Here is a 15,226-nt window from a genome sequence, read left to right as displayed (position 1 = left end):
AACCTGAGTGATTCCACACGAACATAATTGGATCTTGCTTTGGCGCATAAAGCGAACCTTGCTCGTCCGCGAATGTGATTTATAGTTTAAAAACAAACAAAATCATATCTTTAAATATGATGCAGCTACATGCCTTTGGAATTCCGTAGTTTTAAATCTTCTGCTACAAAATGGAGTTTCTCGTCTTGTAAACTTAGTGCCGAGTTATATGAGTGCAATTACTTCTTTTAAAGCATATTATAGCCAAAGAAACAAAAACACATCTTCCTTTTTATTAGCTGTCGGCCGAATAAAATTAGAACGAATATGTCCTACGTTTCGACTAAATTCTTTAGGCTTCTTCAGCGATTCATTTGGTTTTAACAGACTGACAACTGCTAAAAACGAAAGTAACACATTTGTCAATTGTATTAACAGTAATTGCGTTTTAAATGACGGTGTACCGTTAATAGTTGGTGGGACTGTACAAGCAACCTGATCTATTCATAGGGCACCTGTACAGTGATTATGGCCATAAAAAATGATTCCCAATCAGAATTACCAGCTGCTGCTGCTGTTGCTTTTGCTGCGGTTGCGTTGTCCACAGTAATAGCAATAATCGTACCTATCACCCGTAGCACAAATTGGCTGACGCTCCTTCGTTTGCTGCAGATCAGAGGGAGAGGGTGGCTCGTGTTTTTCCTTCTGTTATTTCTGCAAGTCTCTGCAGCAGCTCAGGTGCAGGTAGGGTAATGGATTTCAGCCAGTCAGGCTTAAAGCCGATGGAAAGTGAAAGTCTTGTTTTGCAAGACGGCCTGACAAATAGAAATAAAATTGTTTATAAGATTTGCAACCTCATTCCCTTGCAGTTCCACCACCGTACGGTTACCCCAGCTCCGCCAAAATCGTGAAGTCGTTACTAACCTGTTACATAGATTGACATATCGCAAGAAACGGTGTTGATGGACCACCTCCGAAGCAGAAAGCAACCCACAGACACAGACGGTTCCGTATCGTAAAAATCCAATGCGTCACGATTCGAAACAATGCCGCAAAATCGATTCCAATAGTTTTTTTCTTTCATATTTTACTCCGGCTACGGTATTGATGTTGGATAACAGGTTCAACTAGTCTATTACGGTATGAACCTGCAGTATTTTAAACTCAACCCACAAAGGCCGGGCCTGTCGGTGGAATACAGGAAGCAGACAGCTTGCGGCGTACAACTTAAAGTAGTTCTGCTCACTTGCGTGACCAGATCAGCAATGAAAGTAACAATCGTAGAAATCAGTTCGTAATCGTAAAAATTTATCAGATAGGTCCGTAAACTTGCTTATAGCTTTTGCTCTTCCTAAATTTCGGTTTCGGCCTCCAAAAAGTGTCCTCATTCAAGAATAATAAATGTAGATAGGTAGAGAAATTCTTTTATTTCGTGAAGGTAATTATACATTCAAATCGTTTAATCATTAGTAGCCTAAATTCCAATGCAGTGCATGCTTAAACGATTGTATTTTCCCCACGGTTCTTTACTCAACAAACTCAAATGTCGATATTTACTATTCCAAAATCCATTGTCAACACCAATTATACGACCCCATCAGTCTAGCATCACTCCATTCCTCATTATCATCACCAGTGAAGTTACATACGTGATAAGTACCTCAGCGAAGAAGGAAGTTTTACGGGAAGCACGTGCCCCGGGTCGAGTTCTGGTGCTCGTAAAATTGTTTGTTGTTTCCGAGCGAGGTGTGGGAGCGCATGCTGACGAAAGCGGTTTTTTACTGCATCAAAATAAAAAAGTAGGTTTCTGCCGGTTAAACAATGCGGCGTTTAAGCTTCCTACAACTAAGCGAGCGCACTTGCCAGTACAGTACAGTACAGTAGTGCCATCGGAAGTTGGCAATTGACATACACACGAATCTTGCCTACCAATTCGGTTGCTAGATATAATTAAGAAGTCACGACATGCGGTCTTTTGAATGCAGATAGAATTGGCTTTATGCTTGGGAAGGCGAGGGGCGCGAACCTGTCATTTCCTTCATTTATTCTCAAAAATCGAACCATACAACAAGTGCAGCTCTCATTCATTTTATAACAGCGAAATCAAAAGCAACACACCTATATTTTAAGTGATCTATTAGGATTAGGATTTGCGAAAGTTTGTTGTTATTAGAATGTTGAATGTTTCTTGTAGCTTTTTTCTCAGCTTTTCAATGGTGGTTTTGAAATGAAAATCGGTTGCGGGGCTCATGTCCAGAGCGATAATCTTTTAATAAAATCCAATATGGCCGCCAACAAATGTTTTTACTCCATTTCAAAGCTCAATTCTTTTTCTTTACAGAACCGTGCCATTTGTTAGTTGTTTCATTGCTAATTTAGAAAATATCACATGATATAGATCTCAAAGTTTGCTAAAAATTCCACATTTTTTTAAGCTTTCGGACCCCTCGGCGATCGAGGGATCCACTGTTTTAAGGTACTAAAAGTGTAATTCTCATTTTATAACAATTTTCAACCAATCAAGTATAAAAGTTCTAATATTTGAAGACCTCGTGTTAATAGTGGCTCCGTTTGTTCTGTTATGTGCTTATTGGTTACCTGGGTTGTTTGTCATGAAAACCTGGAGTTTTAGTCCGCAGCTGTAAATGCCTTGCCAGATCATAAGCTTTCTTGCGAATTTATCGCCAGAAATTGAATTAGAACTTGCTAGTGACACCACCTCGATCTGTGACTTTATACACCTTTTGTCCAGCCCATAATCCACCTTTACGTACGTTCCGTTGTTGAAATCCTTCTAGTCGGCGAATTGTCCTGAAGGTGGTTTAGCTGGTGTTGAATTTTTTGGAGATATTTTAATTTGACAACCCTGGTTTTGGCAAATCGTTCTCAACTTGAATGTGTTGCTGCTTCCGATCCTTAGTTCCATTACGACGCTTGCTATGATCCTATCGATTGTTAGTATGCCGGTCATGGATATGCTTGAGAACATTGCGCACGGTCGATCAGGTCAATTTCGACGACTTCGCGAGTTTTCAACCAGAACACGTCGGATTTATAAGTGGGTGCCATCAAGAATAACTACCTACTTTGAAACAAAATGATTCGTGACGAACTATTCAGAACTAGAAGAAGAAACATTGTAAAACAAACTGCTATGAAAACATTCCAGATCCAGCCAATAGGAGCGCTGCACTAAAATAAACCGTTCAACCAGGTATTCTGCCAGTTCCAAATAGCCCACCTAGCTAACTCCAGTGTATGAAGCTGGCCGAACAAGGCTCAAAGGTCATAATTTGAATCATCCAAGATGACTGATTATCATTGAGCAAGAAGCATGAAACCCTTCACGCAAAGGACATTTTTTCTGCATGGACGTTATGACTGTGAATTTTGATCTATTTGCGATACCAGCTGAACCTGGTGCGAGTGTCCCAGAGGAGGGATGGGTCTCGAACCGCCATAGAAAGAAACTCCTGCCCCTAAAAATCTCCACATGCCAAATTTAGTTCCATTTGCTGAAATAGTTCTCGAGTTATGCAGAAATTTCTGTTTTATTTGTATGAGTGCCTCTCCTTCCAGTGAAGGGAGGAGTTTCGAACCGCCATAGAATAAATTCTGCTTCCAAAAACCTCCACGTGTCAAACTGGGTTCCCATTTGCTTGATAAGTTCGTCTATTCGAGTTATGCAGAAATTTGTGTTTCATTAGTATGGGAGTCCCCTTTTCAGAGGGGGAAGGGGTCTCAAACCATCACTAGAATCTTCCTCGGCCCCAAAAACGCATGGATACAAGTTTTCACGCCGATCGGTTCAGCAGTTTCCGAGTCTATCAGGGTCATACAGACAGACAGAAATTCATTTTTATAGGTATAGATTGTCCCGGTGTTTTTCTGTATTTCGCGCTTCGTTCTTTTTGCTGTATCGCTTTTGAGTGGATCGGAGCGGAGTGAACGGAAACTATTTATTCATCATCATCGGTAAAGCGGAGTTTAGCGCAGTTGTTTTTTGCTTACTATTTTTTATCAACAATTTCGTTCCTAGAACCAGGAAGTAGAACAAGTTTTGATCTGCCCTTGGACAAGAGGCTTTATTACGCACCTCGAGCCAGTATCATTCATATAACTATCCCCGGCTAGACACTTCTTTCTTGGTGTTATGCGGAATTCAGTATGAAAGAAGGATTTGAAATGTCACCCAATACTAGGTGACCTAGTTCTACTATGATTCGTACCAACGACTACTCTCATGTCAAGGCAGAGTCGGCAACCTTTCGATCCTTATCTGGATGCTGATCAATATATCAATATCAATCTTTGACTTCAGAAAAGCACACCCCTTTTTGATGTGGTTCATTTTCTAAAATTTGTTTTGCAATTTATAGAGATTTAATGAGCGATACCTGGGCTAACCAGGGCTGTCCTGCACTCAGTGCACCAATTTTGCTTTTTTGGCTGTAGCACCTCAGCCGATTCGAAAATGTTATGTATGGGGCATTTATAGAGTCGATTATTATCCACCGCTCTATCGATTTGAAGCATTTTGGTTTTCGAAGAAAGTGCTCAATTTTTTATGCGCTTTTTCTTGTTCCTAAGATATCACTGTAATCTCTTAATCTATTTTAGTAAAACTCTACCGATATAAACAACATACTTTCAACTATTTTAGTCAAAATTTCTGTTAATTTTACTCATGCGGTAAAAAGTTACTAACTAATCAGCGTGTCCAGCTTTTTCGAATACAGTTTTCAAACAAATCAAAAGCGAAAAGTTGAATCAATAAGGTGTATTCGGATAAATTGTAGGAAATAAATGTAGTTATTAGAAATTTTATAGAAACAGTGGAGCAATTGGAGTAACATATGAAAAAGACGTGTTTAACATTAAAAATTAAAATAAATCCAACTTTTTCTCCGAATCTCTCAAAAACGGCTGCATTTAGAAAAATAATTATTATGACCAATTTTGTTGTAAATGACATAAAGAATTGTTATTTGCTGTAATTCATATATTACTTGAAAAATTCCAAGCTGGAAAAAAATCATGAAAGTCGTTGTTCTATGAAGTCCGTCCATGAAAGTTGCTCCATCTCAGGATAACTTTTAAAAGCTTGCAAATTTCCTCTATTTTTTCCAAAAAAAATTTAAAAATTTTCAAGAATGGTATATTTTTGATATCTTGATTTTAAGTTTTATTTTCAAATTTTTGAAAAATTGGTAACATATTTTTTCAGTGCATATTTTTTTCATGTTCAGAAATCAATTTTCTACAACTTTTTCTTAGACATTTGCTTTTTTTGGACGATTTGGCGTTATTGTAGAATTTTTAGTGCAAAATCTTTAACCGCTGTTCGCCATCGTGACTTCTAATGCGCAAATTTTATCATAACCAAATAAATAAATTTGGTTTAGAAATTTGGGCATTAATAATTTTTTTAACGGTAGTTTTTCACAATCGACGGTAGAAGAAAGTAATGAAATATAAGTGATTTAGTACCTCAGACAGGGACAAGGGGAAAAAGCGGAAAATTTGGTAAGGGACGATCATTGAAGCAACGGTTATTAAGTTTATTTAACGTTCCACCTAACCCAAGGTGGGAGTTTCTTGGATCGAACCTAGCTATAATGGGAGCTAATTATATCCCGATTCGAACCGCTTCAAACTTCGATCGGCTGACATTGAAGTTCTGCAAGGAAGTAACATAGGCCCGCTATTATTTTCGATTGTCATTGTCTACGGCTGGCAAACTGGCTCGGTTCGATTCGCGAATTTCTCAGCTTTGGTAAAGAGGAACGTTATACAGGCGTTGCTATAATGACACTCACTTAATTTTCCGCTCATTCCCCTACACGCTTAGTCTCTAAGTCTCTAGCAACACCTTTATTTCATTGATTTTTTCTACGATCTCTCCCTCGATTATAAAAATACCGCTATAAAAATATAGCAATAAATCTGTTTGGTTAGGATATAATCGTTTCAAGAGCACTATCAAACTAATAGGTTTGTTGCAGTTTGACAAGCTGTCACAGTGTTTTGATACACCATCGTTGTTGCAAAGCAAGCTTCATAAGCAAGCGTAGCAAAATCTGTGTGTCTTTATTGCAGGAATATATCGGCTTATGAACAGTTTTATTTGCTAGCTATTAGTATTTTATATGGCTTGTTTTCCTAGTATTGCGTAATATCATAATAAAAAATAAGTAATGATTATTGTCGCAATTAAACCTTCATAAAATTCAAATAAAACTGATCAAATCTATGTTCGTTACTTGGGTTTGTGATTATCCAGATTTTAAAAACTATAGCGAAGAAATCATGCTCCGACAATGTTTTGTAAAAGAAAAACAACAACCAACCCAACCAATTTCACTTTTATTGCACTTTTATGGTTCTTATTGTTTTGGTTTTGAGAAAGAAAGACCATGATTTGCGACACTGAAAAAATGGTCCATGGTCTCCCAACAACAGAGTCACAGTTTATGCTTCAAACGACTGTGCCAATGTTGAATGTTTAGTGAGAATAGAAATGTAGGCTAGTAGGTATTCACTTTTATGCTCAAAGTTGTGTCACCCATTATTACAACGTACAACCTGAATTACAACACACGGTATTGCAAAAATAAACAAAGAAAAGAAAATACATTTGATGTGTTGATGACGTAAAAAAGTTTATGTTTGCTAAATGAATTAACTGATACAGATAGGTAATTGCTAAGTTATTAAGTTATACTGTATTTACGATGTTTGTTTGGTGAAATTATTTTCCGCTATAATTTATTGTAATTTGACGACGTATTAGAGGTTTCTATTTTTCTATATTATAACTTTCTATTTCTTTACTAAAATGCATACGATCTATTGTATGTTAGTTTGTTGATACGTAACTGTAACGGTCTAGCTAGACGATCGGTACTTAAACTCAGCACTTTTCCAATCGTTACCTAGCTTTTTCTATCGTGGCAGTAAAAGTGCTCGTAAAATGTATCGGTTTCTGCATTTTTTCATAGATAACCTGCCGTAAGCAAGCTCATGTTCACGTCCCTTTTGTTTAATACACTGCTCTTATATCATTTTAAATTTAACTCACGTAAACAATCTTTATGACTGCGTGAAATCGTTGGCAATTTGACACGTTTAGCAGTAAAATGAGTGTTTCTTTCGTAGTCTGCCATTTTGGATTTAACAACATGGTAAGCTATATCCTAGGATTGGTTTTTTGTGTCCCCAAAATGATGAAACATTTACTTTTTTTGATTGTGAGCCGTAAAACTTCAGAAAAGAAGAGACGACAAGAACAAAACAAATCTCTAATTAGTTTAGATCTCTACCTGTTTCATGTAACGAAATTGATGGTTGACATGGTTAAGAAAATGATGGACTGTTATAAAATCTTTCACCACAATTTAATTCTTTTTTAATCCTGCTAAGTTCTTAAAATGAAACTTTCTGCTGCAGTAGCAGTTTTAGTAAAATAAACGATATCAGGATAGTCAGTTTCATAATCCTTCCAAAGTTAAATGATGCGTCTTTCTATGTTGATGCACTGAAACAAGCAGTGGTTGTCCCTCGCTGTGCTTTAACTACGGGAAGAGAATGTGTAATCCAAATGTAATCAGAGCTTTTGGAATGTCATTCCAAAAATGTAAACTGTTCGCCACAAATCCCGGTTCATCGGATTACCGTTCAACTTTGTAGCTCTCTGCTTGCCCTATGAATGGCATGGCATGTGTCATGGGAATCGCAGCTATGTTTCGGTTTAGTACTGTAACTTCACACTACTCTAATTTCATTCCCGCTATGAGTTTTGTCTGGTTGCAGCACGAGCAGCATGACTTTTGCTATTTCACAAACAAATAAATTGTTGGTACCACGAGCTAAAATCACTCTCAAATAAATGAACAAGATAATAACGTTCTTCTGCTAAAAATGCGTCCCAAAGCACATGATCACGCAGCATCATCAATTAGATCTACGCATCCGTAAATTTTAAATATGCTAGTTAGTAAATTGGGCTACTAAGCGAAACTCATCAATCTGGCACTCAAAGCTCCATTTCGCCGTATAATTACCCCTCTCCGGTTACCACCATCCTACTGAATTACTGTTACGGCTTTTTAATGACATCACGGACGTTTGGTCGAACGATCCGCAAACGTGATCATTTTCGGTTTGACCAGTAGCAAGTGATGTTGTTTAGAATTTATCCAATTGTTCTATTCGCCGTGTGCATCCTTAGCATAGAGGCTTCGACCAAGTCGTCAAAGGTTCCCACCGGGGTAAGAGACGTGTCAGTCCAGTGAATTTGATTTACTTCAAACGTTGGTTTTCTGTGTTCCGAGCAGGGCAAGGCGACTAAGTTTAAAATCCGCTTCACCAAGGCCATCTGTATTAATCTTCCGTACGAGGTTGCTTGGAACGTTACCTGCGGACTGAAGCTTGTTCGAAATCAACCGTCACAGATGCACTTTTCGATAACGGTGGATCAGATCGATCAGATGTTCCTGACCTTTGCCATGTACTACAAATACCAGGTCACCTATCAGCCACTGCTGATGGAGACAACCTTTGACGTTTGCAGTTATTTACGGCGCTATAACAATCGCAATCATGCCGGGGGGATTGGGCTGGATCAGACGGCAATGTTCATCATTGGCGTTATAGAGAAGAACCACCCGGAACTGATTCGTAACGGATGTCCTTACAGGGTGGGTAAGCATTTTCTAGAATTTTCAATCCTAGTGTTAAAGAAAATTGGATTTTCAGGGATTGATTGAACTGAAAAACTTCATCATAGACGAGTCGATGGCTCCGACTTTTATTCCTGCCGGGGACTACCGATTGGATATGCATTACTTCAACGAAAAGAATAAAACAGTAATGTATTCTCAGGTTTATGGCTCTGTAAGAGCCATCGGGATAGCCGATCTTTCGATGGGTTGATGAATCTGATCGGTTGAAATGAATTTTTTTAAAACAATAACATTTGAATAATATATCTTGTTTACATGCTCTGTAGCCGTTTGTTTGTAATCAAACCCGATGAATGAAATCCCACCGAAATCTTTCACCAGCATTTCACCACCATGATGGTGCCGGGGAAATCGTAAAACGCAAGCTTAGGCTTCGCACACATTTCCCACACATTCGTTTTTCATAGATAGCTATTAAAATAACAAACAGAAACGAGAATTCGGCTGATTCAAACAATGCCATATAGGTACGTACGTACGTAGCGACTCGAGTGGAGCTGGAACAATCCACTTTCGCTGAGCTTCTGGTGCTCCAACGATTTCGACTATTTGAACCTTGCAGCAGCGTTTTCATTCGTGTGCTTGTTGGTGGCGCACTAGGCGGAGCGAAAAAATACCTACCTAAATGCACTCACTGGTTCATACCTCGTATGCTGAAAGGGTTACGGATTATTGTTTAAATATCTATTGCTTGGTGTGAACCTTGTCTAATAGTGATCATTTTATCTGTCAAATATGAGCAAATTAGTACAAGAAATTCATCCCGGTTTCAAATCGGGTTGAATAAACTAAAAATAATTAATAGAGAAAACTACTGCAAAAATCCAAAACTTGTATCGTTCGTCGTTTTTTTTTATTCAATTCCCGGACTGGCATAGCGCCTCCTAGCTCCCAGGTCTCGACGACACTGTTTTGAGAAACCGGTCATCACATGTTTGAACCTTAACTGAGAGCACCAGTTAGAAAAAATAGGGTTTTAACACTAGCCTTGCAATGGTTCTGTACTCTAACAGCCAGCTGCGAAGTCTGTCAAGTAAAAACAGCCAAAAAGTCGCACCCATATTGTTGGAAAACCCTAACAAGATTTATTACATTTTCGACTACAAATCGAATATAGAAATATCACGTGTAGTTTCCTGGGTAGCATAACATTTCACCGAAGACGATATCGCGGAGTACTATATTCCGAAAAACTGGATTTTCCTAGATTTACGGATTTCTAGTAGTTTCTTTCAATTGAGTCGGAAAGAGCGATAGCGAGTAAGGACGGATCACACTTGCTTTATCGATAGCCGTGGATTTCATTAGATGGTTTATCGTGAAATGGGCTTTCCATTTAAATGTTTAACGTTGTCTGGTACTTTTTGCGAAACAGTATTCTCCGTGTTATGGTCAACCGCGAACTGGGTTTCCGTAAAATGGTATTCGGCGAAATGTTACACTAGAATCTCTTTTAAGTCTATTCATTTTACATTATTTGTTTCACGTCTACTTTTTACGTCCGAAATTTGAATTAACGTCCTCTCGTTTTACGTCCAATATTATAATTAACGTCCTCTTTATTTTACGTCCAAAACTTGACTTAACGTCCTCTCGTTTGACGTCCAAAATTTGAATTACCGTTCTCTCGTTTTACGTCCAAAATTTGAATTAACGTCCTCTCGTTATACGTCTAAAATATGAAATAACGTCCCCTCGTTTTTACGTCCAAAATTTGAATTAACGTCCTCTTTTTTACAACCGATTTTTTTTACATTCCCCCAATAGCGGACGTAAAACGAGATTTGAGTGTACTACTGTCTCCTGATTTAGTTAAACGAAAGGGGTCTTACATATCAGGTCTTACTGAAGCGCAATGCGGTGCTGTATTCACACAGCTAAAAGGATTTGCGTAAGTCTAGTTCATGGCAGTGAATATCTACACATGCTTGATTTTGTACACCAGCATGATTTGCAATATCGCTCACACAAACTGCTCACAAAAGATAATTCGCATGTAATTGATATGCATTTCTAAGCATTTGTTATTTTACGAGGTCGTTTATAGGTTTGATACTGAATGCAGCTACGAAACCGACAGTTGCAGCTGTGCTAGCTACAGTAGATAACGACTCTATAAAACCAGTGACAAATGCCGAGTTTGAGTTAGATTCAATCTTTTGATATCAGAAGAAAGATATTGTTATAAGAATTCTAATGGTTTTTGTTCACGGGATGCGTTTGTTTTTAGCAGTTTTGGCAAAATAATGGGCAATTTATTCATTTTATCCGCTTTATTTTTGTCTGTGTACAGAGATATATTAACATCGCCATAATTAGGGTAAAATGATCATTTGACCAAAACTGCAGAAAACAAACATCATACCGTTGAAATTCCTATAAAATTATTTTTCTTCAAATCTAAACATCTAACCTCATACTAACACACCCAATCCTTAAAAGCATTCTGGAATGCGACGATTTCATGAATCAATCATTTTTCTTGTCAATGGCCAGGTCAACGACACGGCATGTACCGCAGGGAGAATTAAAAGGAATCAAATGGAACCATAAATAATACCTAATTCCATTCAACTCCTTGATGAAAGTCATGGGAAGGAAGAAAGCGTGGACCTCCCGTACCAAACGCTTCCTATATAATATGAGTAATTCTCGCTGAAACGGGGCCACTACTGACACGCGGTCTTCAAATATTGGAACTTTTGCACTTAATTGGTTGAAAATGGTTAAAAAATAAGAATTACACTTTTGATACCTCGAAATAGTGCACCCCTTGTTCGCCAAGGGGCCCAACAGTTTCAAAAGAAGTTGAATTTTGAGCAAAACTTGGGATCTATATAATGTGATATTTCATTAATTTGCCATTAAACAACTAACAAATGACCCGGTTCTGTAAAGAAGAAGAACAGGGCTTTCAAATGGAACAAAATTTTTTTGACAGTCTTCTTGGATTTGATCGCCATAGTGGATTTTATAAAAAAATCGCCGTTTTCACCATGAACCCCCCTACCGATTTTCATTGTAAGATCACCATTTGAAAGCTGAGAAAAAATGCTACAAGAAACATTCATAAAATTAGGTGTGTAATGGCATTAACTGAATAAAACAACCAGTTATTTGCAGCAAGGTTCACAATTTTCATATAATTATTGTGATATTTCCAAAATTTGCTATGAAACAAACTACAAACGACACGGTTTTGTAAAGAGGAGAGATAGAGTTTATAAACGAAGTGAAAAAAAATTGGCGGCCATCTTGGATTTGGCCGCCATGTTGGATTTTATCAAAAAATCGCCGTTTTCCCCATGATCCCCACGACCGATTTCAATTTCAAGACCACCATCGGAAAGCTGAGAAAAAATGCTATAAGGAATATTCATCAAATTACATGTGTAGTGGCATTAAATAAACGAAACAATTAATTATCTGTATCAAGGCTTACAACTCTTCTATGATGGAATATCTTGCTACAGAAAATAATTGTTTTATTTAGTTCATGCCATCGCACATCTAACTTGATGATTGTTTCTTATAGAATTTTTTTTCAACTTTCCGATAGTGGTCTTGAAATTAAAATCGGTTGGGGGATCATGGGGAAAACGGGGATTTTTTGGATAAAATATAGATCCCAAGGTTTGCTCAAAGTTCATTTTTTTTTTAAACTGTTGGGCCCCTTGGCGTACGAGGGGTGCACTATTTCGAGGTATCAAAAGCGTTTTTTTTTACCATTTTCAACCAATTAAGCGCAAAAGTTCCAATATTTGAAGACCGCGTGTCAGTAGTGGCCCTGTTTCAGCGAGAATTACTCATATATAAGAGCCTGGTCTCGAACCAAAACCAGGTCCCTGATAGGACGCCATATTTTCGTGGTAAAAATCGCCAATGACCAATGGCCAATGAGGGTAGCCATTGACAAGGGGGAGGTTCAAAAGCGTAAAAGCTTTGTCGCGCTTTATAAGGAATACCAAAAGGAAGACAGATTTACCAGTAGCTAAGGGACAACAGGGGGAGTGGAGCTAACAAAGAGAATAAATAGATTCAAATAAAAAAAGGGTTTTGTTTTTTGCATTATAAGAATTTTCGTTACAATAACAGATGTACAGAGCCTCCCTGTTGGCCTCGAGGTATGATGCTGGCCTAATAAGCCAGTCGTCGTATGTTCGAATCCCGACTGGGAGAGGCGGTTATATCCAATAGGATCGTAGCAACTGGCCCTGCACTCTAACAGCTGGCCGCGAAGTCTGTCGTATAAAAACATAAGGTCAACCTTTCGATAACGGAATGTAGCACCTGGGCTTTGCTTTGCTAACAGATTTACAAATGTACAAATGGCTGAGACGCGGAGGGCCCCCGAGTCAAATCGGGCGATAAACTAGTATTTATTAAGACAACTAAAAAATTAATTGCATGGGGCCGTTCAACAGAAAACAATCTAAATGGGTCATTCCATGCCAAGTATACGAAACCCGTGTAATCGACCTTCTCGGATTTTTACCAAATTCGGTCAGATTGTTCGTTTTGGGTCAAAAAGCGAAAATCCCAAGTTTGGTGCCGATTGGACTCCCCCTCCCTTTACAGGAGTTTTTTTTTGCATAGAAATCACTCATCGTCACGAGGTATTCCTTGCCGATGCAGAGTTGCAGCGTTTTGAAGCAAGTAACCTCCAATTTCTCATGTAAAACTAAAAGCAAAACAACTTTTGCCTAACAGTGTTGCCAAATGCCAAAATTTAAACTGAAAAGCTTGCAACTCTGTTGAGAAAAATTTTACTATATACTGTAAACGTGCTTTCACAAAAGGGAAAATATTTTTACATTGCATAGAGACTCAATACTTTATGAAAAAGTAATTTTGCTCTTGGGTTTACATGAGAAATTGGGGGTTGCTTGCTTCAAAACGCTGTATCTCTGGATCGGCAAGGAATACCTCGTGACGATGAGTAATAAGAATCTGGGGAATACGATGGAGTTGGAATTTTTGAGATCAAATTGTATTCATTGAGAGAAAAGTAGAATTTTAGTTTTCAAATCGAATTAAAAAATATTTGGCTGCGCTTTGGTACTAAAAAATACTATTTTTTCGAATTCCTTGGGCAATTTTCTTTGAAAATGTGAAAATAGTGTCATTCTAGACTTAATATTTTCGGAGATATAAGCAAAAGAAAATAAGCGGATTTGACGAAAACAAGGCTTTTGCTAATAAAAGGGGAGAAGTCCAATCGGTACCAAACTTGGGATTTTTGCTTTTTGACCCAAAAAATCAGAGAAGGTCGATTACAAGTTTGTACTTTTTCTCGGTCACTTGACGTGGAATGACCCAAATATTTAAAAACATTTGACAATCTGGCACAATTTTAAAAGAGTGTATTACACACGGTAAAGATGGGTATCAGTTGTACTAATCACGGTTACATATAATTTGTTTTAATTTTTATATCACATATTATTTCGGTAGTATATTTGCTGCGTCCAGTAAGTACGGAGCGCACCCGGTTTTTTCACTTTGGAAATTACACTGCTGGAGATATCAAGAAACAGACTTTTTTTCCAAAAAAAATCCCCACTATGCACTACATCAAAAAGGAGGGGTCATTGCGTACTTTTCCACAGGCTGCTTACTGTCAGGACATCAACTTGCTGTACTGGAAGGAAGCAGTTTTATAGAAGCAAACCAGCCAACCGCGGGCCTCTAAAACAAAAAATCTACTCTAAACAATCCCTAACTTGATTGGTCGAGTGGATTTTGAAATTTTTTTTTCTGTAATAGAAATAGTCAGGGTCACAGTAAATAGATGGTATATAAAACTGTTGTCCCTGCATGTGAATCAATGCCATCACAAAGAAAATGGTGTTGTAATTAGATGTTTCGGTCATTTTGACTAAATATGGATCCACTGCCACATCTAGCATGAATGCTAATGCAAAGCACTGAAATCCGTTCAGAACCGAATGTTCAAAATTTCTGACGACGGTAACTAGAATCTAGATTATGGAATAATATCCTGCTGTTAGAAAATCAGAATTTTCTAGTCCATTAAGAATCGATAAACATAGAAATAGAATCGGGTCAGCAAGAGGCAAATAAATTCGCCAATCTCAGTGAATTATGACTCATGAATATGCAATAGCAAAAGGCATTAAGTGGATTAAATTAGATTTCCTTACAGTCAGTCTCGTTCTAACATTCTAGCAGCTACGCTTTTTTCCTCAGTTAGCTAATTTTTTTACGGAGCTGACCCGAACCGATTTGGGAGTGGAATTTCGACAGCGAATCGCCAAATTTAAATTAGACCTTTCTTCCCGATAAGCAATTAAACTAAATTGGCCGTTTCCATCCTATTGCCATATTTTTCGTGGCACCACTATTTCGAGCGGATTCCGTGTCGTTTATAGTAGGTGCCAGTACAATCCGGGTAAACACATTCTCTCTCCGGTGCTTTAAAGTGCTGTTTTCCTAGAGGCGCTTACGTTTGAATAGGTTTCGTCGAATTTAACGCCGTTAAT

General features: G+C 38.0%; 1 protein-coding gene across 5 annotated transcripts in view; it reads left to right on the top strand.

The window, feature by feature from the left end:
- Positions 1 to 15,226, top strand: part of LOC128738839 (SLIT-ROBO Rho GTPase-activating protein 1-like) — a 173,156-nt gene that overhangs the window by 98,477 nt on the left and 59,453 nt on the right. The window lies entirely within an intron of this gene.

Source organism: Sabethes cyaneus, chromosome 2 (genome assembly GCF_943734655.1).
Source record: "Sabethes cyaneus chromosome 2, idSabCyanKW18_F2, whole genome shotgun sequence".
In the NCBI taxonomy this organism is placed as follows: domain Eukaryota; kingdom Metazoa; phylum Arthropoda; class Insecta; order Diptera; family Culicidae; genus Sabethes; species Sabethes cyaneus.
This window is presented reverse-complemented; position numbering and strand designations above follow the sequence as displayed.